The 7,001-nt window shown below is 34.4% G+C and overlaps 1 long non-coding RNA gene across 1 annotated transcript; it reads right to left on the bottom strand.

Moving 5' to 3' along the window:
• Positions 1–1,539: 1,539 nt before the first annotated feature.
• On the bottom strand, positions 1,540–6,773 carry LOC129232972 (uncharacterized). Its single transcript, XR_008581415.1, has 3 exons — positions 6,674–6,773; positions 6,343–6,424; positions 1,540–1,783 (listed from the first exon to the last, which is right to left on the bottom strand). It is a non-coding gene; the product is annotated as an uncharacterized LOC129232972 (long non-coding RNA).
• Positions 6,774–7,001: the final 228 nt, after the last annotated feature.

Genomic DNA, 7,001 nt, shown 5'->3' with positions numbered 1-7,001 from the left:
TCAAGAAGAAAGTGCCCGCACTTCACTCACAAATATTAACCCTGATTATGTACCTTATACCATTGCTTTACAAAACAAATCGGCCCCTTTTCCCAAAACCTATTTTTCCAATCACGTGGTAACAACTACTCCAAATACCGCATGGTGGTGCAGTTTGAAAAAATATGCTTTAGATGAAAGTTATGTGAATCTTGCTTGTTCTTTGAGGATAATGCCAGCTAGTTCTGCTGGGATTGAAAGAATCTTCTCAAATTTCTCCTTTGTGCACAACAAATTGGGAAATTGGTTAGGTTTAGAAACAGCGTCAAAACTTTTATTTTGTTAGAGGCTGCTGCAGTGGGGAAACAATGTAAAATTTGATTTTGAATGGTGGTAGTGTTGTAAATAAATTGTATTTGGGTTAATATTTATTTTTCTTATACATTTTCTATTGTATGTCAGGAGTTGCATTTATGTCATTTTTTGAGTTTCTGCCAGTTTCTGCCGTAAATGTGGCAGAAAGGGGTTTTTGCCATGCCGGTTTTAACCGGTTTCTACCAGTGGTTTTTACCGCCTCGGCAGAAACCTGCCAACCCTGGATTTAAGACTCAAACTGTCAGACATTGAACCAAACTTTCAGTTTCTTTGTTCCGTCAAACAGCCACAAATATCGCATTAAGGATTTTTCCCCCAATTTAAAGTATGCTTAAAAAAATAGTTGGTTTATAAAACTTCTTGTTTATAATTTTTCTTGTAGATGTAGTTTTAACTTTTTATTAATGTTTGCACTTAATGATATTTTACAATTATATTTTTGTTTATTGCAATCAAATGCTGCAAAAAATGGAAAGCAAACATGCTGTTTTTTTATTGTTTCTTACATGTTACTAATTTCAACATCAGGGGTTTCGCGAACTTTTTTGCCTGTTCCAAGGGGTTCGCGAAGAGAAAAAGGTTGGGAACCGCTGGTCTATATCATACACAGTCTGAGAAATTGTTAATGTACCTTTCCAACGTAAAAATGCCTAGTGCATAAGTGAGTGAATTAGATCATATTACACAAATCAGCATTAATATGCAAACCTGTTGCTTACAGCAATCTCAATAGTGGATTAAGATTCAACATGCAAAAAAAAAATTCGTTAACATACCTGAAAAATATTTCGTGTTTTCAACGCCAAGCTGACAGACCACCAACCACCTTTCACTTTCCTGCGTAAAAATTCCCAGTGAGGAGACCTGGCCAGCTTTGCTTGGCACTTGGCGGCAACCATCGAAAAGTGCCTAGTGAACTTGAATGCCTACCTTTTTACGAGATCACGATCAATGTTTATATACAAGCACACCAGGAATAGTTGGACCACTTAATGCAAAGTTACCATTATAATGCTTATCTTAAGGTTAACATATGGAAAATAAATCATATACAAATATGTACCTTACCATATGACCCTTTCCCGCACAAAAATACGTTCTCAACATATCATTCCAGTGCAAAAATGCCTGAGAGTATAGTGAACTGGAGCATTTTATACATTTATATGCTTACCTATAGGTGACAGCAAACAAGACTTTTTTATTGCATTAAAATCAGGAGAAATTTCTTTCATCGCAGAAGGGCAGAGATCAAAAGCTAGGGAGCTGGTATGTCTGCAACAGGCAAACGGCGATATTAAAAATTGGGCTTCACCTGGAAAAGCACTTCAAAAGAGAGCCAACTTTTAAAAAAACGGGCAATCTTTGAAGCTACTTCACCGGGCACCCAAACTGATGCTGCTGACAAAGAAGCTTCTGTTAAGAGTTCCTGGAAGAAGAAAATAATTATATTTTAAAACTTGTGAAATCTTATAATCTAATTTAGTATATTCTAAATTAACTAATTTTTATTTTAAAACATTAGGGATGTGTTTATGAACGAACAGGTCTTAAAGAACCGGGGTTTAAGCTGGGTACTTTAGCATAAAAGCTAAAACTGAGTGAAAATGCTGAAATATTACATTCTCATATACAGTCGAACCTCGTTATCACGACACCTTTGGGACTGTCAACAAAGTGTCGTCATAGCCGGAGCGACGTCATAACCGGAATATTTAAAAATTCACAATTAAACATTAGTTAACATTAAAATTAGATTTAATGAAGAAAATAGTAGTATCTATATATACATTTTAAATCAGATTTAACTAATGTAAATTTGAATTATTGGTAGATATAACAAAAATATTTTTTTCTTAAAAAAATCTTCACTTATTATTATTATTTTTTGTGTAACTAAAAACTTTTCTAACTAAATAACTTTTCAATAGCATTTTTAACACTCCTCTTTTCCACGAAAGTATCAGCAAGAAAGAAACTAATTCAAGACTCTCCACCTGCTTTGAATTCCTTTCTATTGTCCCTCTTGTCAAAGTATGAAACCTGTACCTTTCAGAACTTATCTAATCGCCCCCCACCATTCTTGAGGTGTCATGCCTGGTCAAACCTCTTGCAGAGTCCGAAGTTCCTACAACAAACATTTCCTGATGTTTTCATTATTTTACAGAAAATTTAACAATTGCAAAGAAATATTTGATCCAGTCGGCGCTGTTCGAAGTGTCGTCGTAACCGGAGGTGCACCAAAAAGACTGTCGTAAAATCCGGTGCTACTAAACGTTAAAATTATGTGGCATAGGTTCGGGACTTTGAAAAAGTGACGTGACATCCGGAGTGTCGTGAAATCCGGGTGTCGCGATAACGAGGTTTGACTGTATTTACATATGCCTCAGTGTGTTTCATCTACAGTTTTGAAAATAAATTACATATTTTACCTGTGACATCTTTGAAGTAAGTACAGCAGCTGTCATACATTTTTTCTCTTTTTTAAAAAAATTAATTAATATTTTCGTTCAGCAAAAGAGCGAAAATACATAGTTGTATTTCCGCGATTGAGTTAGTGTTTTCACATTTATGTGTTACGTACGTTCGTGCAAAAAATGTGACCGCATAGGAAACCCTGAAAAGAACGAATCCTAAAAATGAAAGTCAGAATGATCTCCTAAAAAATTAATGACCATTTTTTTGAAAATTGTATTGATGCACTTGTGATAAAATCTTTTTTATTTTAAATTACTATTAACAACCATCTACAATTTTTTAACTCTCAATTAATTGAAATTTTTCTCTCTTGATGCAGTATAATCATTTCAAAAAATTTTTACTTTCAGCTACATTCATTATTTTTCTTTAACTATTGTAGGTCATTTGCGTTTTTTCGATGTGTCGATTTGTCATATTTGGTGTAACTTGTTTAGGCTGTAGATTAGAAACAGGAAATGAATAAATTTTTCTGAAAAATGGGATGGATGCACCCACTCAGCAGCCGTTCAAAAGGTTTGGGAGGGGGGGGGGGCTTGAAAGGAATCGTTTCAACATAATGTCATATGAGCTAAAAAAAACTGCAGCAAAAAAATTGGTTGATAAGAAGGGTGGCCACTCAAAAGGGTTTTACTGCATTCAATGTTTGAAAAGATATTGTATTCAAAGCAGCGTACATTTTCTGAAGACTTTGATCAGTAAAACATTGAGAGTTTTGCAACTTGCAACACATGGGAAATATGTACTGGTAAACATTCTAAGTATAAATTGGAAATTACATATGAATAAAGTATACTTATCAGGGCCCAATATAGGCTGATTTTGCTACTGTTTTTCGGTATCTTCACAAAAATCTTGTTTTGAAATAGGTACTGTCACAAAAATCAAGTAATAAAATCAGGCAGCTTCACAAGAACAAAAATTTCACAAAAATTCACATTTTAAAATATAAAATTTGTTTCTCTGTTTAAAACAAAATTCACTTATAACATAAAATTCTAAGCAGGTTTATATGAACAATCGCTTAAATAGCAACCTTTTTGTGGTATTTTAACTAATTTTTAGCTGTTTCTCGCCAAAGTGTATTTATGCAATATTATCGCAATCTTTTAACATGTTTTGGGGAACCGTTTTTCTCATAATTTCCAATATTGTACGCAGTACATAGCCCATTAAGCTGAAATTATGATTTTATTTTTGGTACTTCTTAGGTTTTTAGCTCCCCCCCTCTCCCCGAAAAACAAAACCTGTTAAAAATAATACTAGATGACAGTTACACTTTTCAAACTAAAATTTCACTCGTTCTACTTCTCTTTTACAAAAATTAGGACGCCTCTAAAAGTTTACAAAAACAATGCTGATAAAAATAAAAACTTTCACAAAAATAGAATGATGCAATACTTTCACAAAAATAGGTAGCGAGAAAAATATCCTGGATTGGCCCCTGCTTATGCACATTAAACATGAGATCTTAAAATAATAACTTCTAGGTGCCATAAGGAAAATTTTGTTTGGTATCTTGTTGTGAGTACAAAACAGGATAATCTGACATAGTATTTAATGTTTAAACTGTTGCTTAGAAAATTTAGATTAAGCTCATTTACTTTCCATACCACAATCAATATTGATTTCTGAATCATCACAGTTTAAATTTTATACATTGACATACAGTAACAATATTGACAATAGTAATGTTCTTTTGAAATATTATACAAAGGTGTGAAACTTATTAGACTCAAGGAGCAAAAAACAGGAAAATCGAAGATTCCGTTATAAATATAACCTCATATTCTTTCTAACAGCCTAATTCTGTTTCACCAGAATAGTAAAAGTACTTTAAATTATTTCCAAGCCAAATTCATCATTTTACTTGAGTTTCCTCTGCCTGGCAACACTGAGTCTTATCTCATAACACCTGCAATTATGTTCTGTTGTTTCCAAAGCTGTTTTCTGCAGCATGTGTTTTTACACTAGGATCACCAAAATAATAAGTTTATAAATGATTTTGTGTCACAGTTCAGTTTCAGGGAACTGTTTTATTGTTCGGTTGTAGTTTTTCCCCTTCGCACGTGAATGTTATGAAAAGGGTAAGCTGCCTGAACTCTCACAACATAAGAAAACACTGGTTAATATGTTAGGCCAAAATACTTTTTCACAACGAGAAACGTCGAAAAAAATGAATATTTCCCAAAACAACTGTGAGCGGGATCAATATTTTGGTCAAAGAAAACATACTAATCGTCCCAAAAAGGGTAGGAAAATGTGACAGAAAACGAAGTTTCTCCAAGGATGGAAAGAAAACTTATTCGTATGGTCAAGGCCAATAGATAAGCAACTAGTAAAGAAATTTCTAATAGTCTTAGGCATTATTGTTTTTAGGTAGACCCCTCATTGGTCTGGCAACGACTCATCGCTAATATGATACCTGCTCAAAGTCCACACTGGAAGGAGAGAATCCAACCTGCTATGGCAAAGAAAAGGATTCAGTGGCTCAAAAGTGTTCAAGAGACCACTGAATCCTTATCCTTGGCATGGCTGGGGTAATTTTTGCTTTTCTGCGGAGCCTTCGAGCAAACATCCCATTGGAGATGAGTCGTCGTCAGACCTATGATGGGTCCACCTCCACAATATGTGTCCTTGGAGACATTTAGTGCTTTCTGTCATTTTCCCAACCTCTTTGGGACAACTGGTATGTTTTCTTTGTCAGAAACATTGATTCTGCTGACAGTTTTTTGGGAAATATTAAGTCTTTTTGGCATTTCTTTGTGAAAAGGTATTTTGGTCTTAACATATACATAACCCATGCTTTCTAATATGTTGGAAGATCAGACAGCTTAAAACTTGTTATTTTGGTGCAAAAGCATGCAAAAAAAAAATTTCACACCACTCACATCTGCAAAAACACTTTTGGAAACAACAAGAAAACAATGGTGGGTGTTATCAGATAAGAATCAGTGTTTCCAGGGATGGGAAAAGCAAGTAAAACTTGAAATTTTGCAGGGAAATAATGTATAGTACTTTCTATTCGGAAAAACATAATTAGGCTTTTAGAAAGGATCTAGAAATCATTTTTAAACTGGAATCTTCGATTTTCCGGTTCTTCGCTCCTTGAGTCTAATAATTTCACACCTCTGTACTTCCTCACCATACTTTGCGTAGGTTCAATTAATTTGTTTCTGGTCCACCTCTATCTTTAAGTGTTAATACATTTTCCATTAACTGTATTTTTAGCACTAAACTTACAAATTGGACCAATAGTTTGAATATTGCTTCCTATGATTAACAGTTCCAGCACAAAGCAAAATGAATTTCTCTGAAAAAAAAAAGTGGAACGCTACTATAGATTAAGCTAAAAATGATTGTTTCATGGCTAATAATTAAATTTGTATTGTACAAAATGTTAAACACCTGGAAATGGCACATTATGATTGATGGTACCGACTCAAGGGGTCTCGAAAAAAAAAAACTGATTTGGAAACATTAATGCACATTTGACAATGAAATTCTTACCTGTTTATTCAAGTACAACGGTATTCATCAATCCACGATGGCATCTAACGGTTTTCCCAGCAGGAAACGGAAAGAACCCCATCTGAAAAGAAAGAAAAATGATCCTGAGTAAAATTGACTATGAAATTATTACCACTTTAGTAGCGAAACATAAAACCTATATCGTACACAGTGTGAGAAAGAACCGCTGTGAAATAATTGTTAACGTACCTTTCGAGCGTAAATGTGCCTAGGGTAAAAATGAGACAACATTAAATTACAAACCTGTTGTTTACAGCAAAATCAATAGTTATTATAGTTTCGACATGCAAAAAGAAATTTGTTAACATACCTGAAAAATTTTTCATGTATTCAACGCCAAGCCAACGGACCACCGACCGCCTTTCATTTCCCGCGCAAAAATGTCCAGTGCAGGAGACCTGGCGTGCTTTGCTTGGCAACTGGCGAACTTAGTTATCGCCAATACATTTGGCGTTCTGAAGGAAATGGTGGCAACCATCGAAAAGTGCCTAGTGAACTTTAATGCCTACCATATAGGCAGACCGACGCATCAGCTTAAGTTTAGCCATTTTGGATCGGATTTTTCATTGTTGCGCTGATAATGTTTCCACAGAAAAGTTTTGGGTTTCGCCAAATTTGCGGAAAATAATACTTTATTT

This window comes from Uloborus diversus, unplaced genomic scaffold, assembly GCF_026930045.1.
Source record: "Uloborus diversus isolate 005 unplaced genomic scaffold, Udiv.v.3.1 scaffold_1417, whole genome shotgun sequence".
NCBI lineage: Eukaryota > Metazoa > Arthropoda > Arachnida > Araneae > Uloboridae > Uloborus > Uloborus diversus.
Note: the sequence above shows the minus strand (reverse complement) of the source record. Positions and strands in the feature narration are given on the sequence as shown.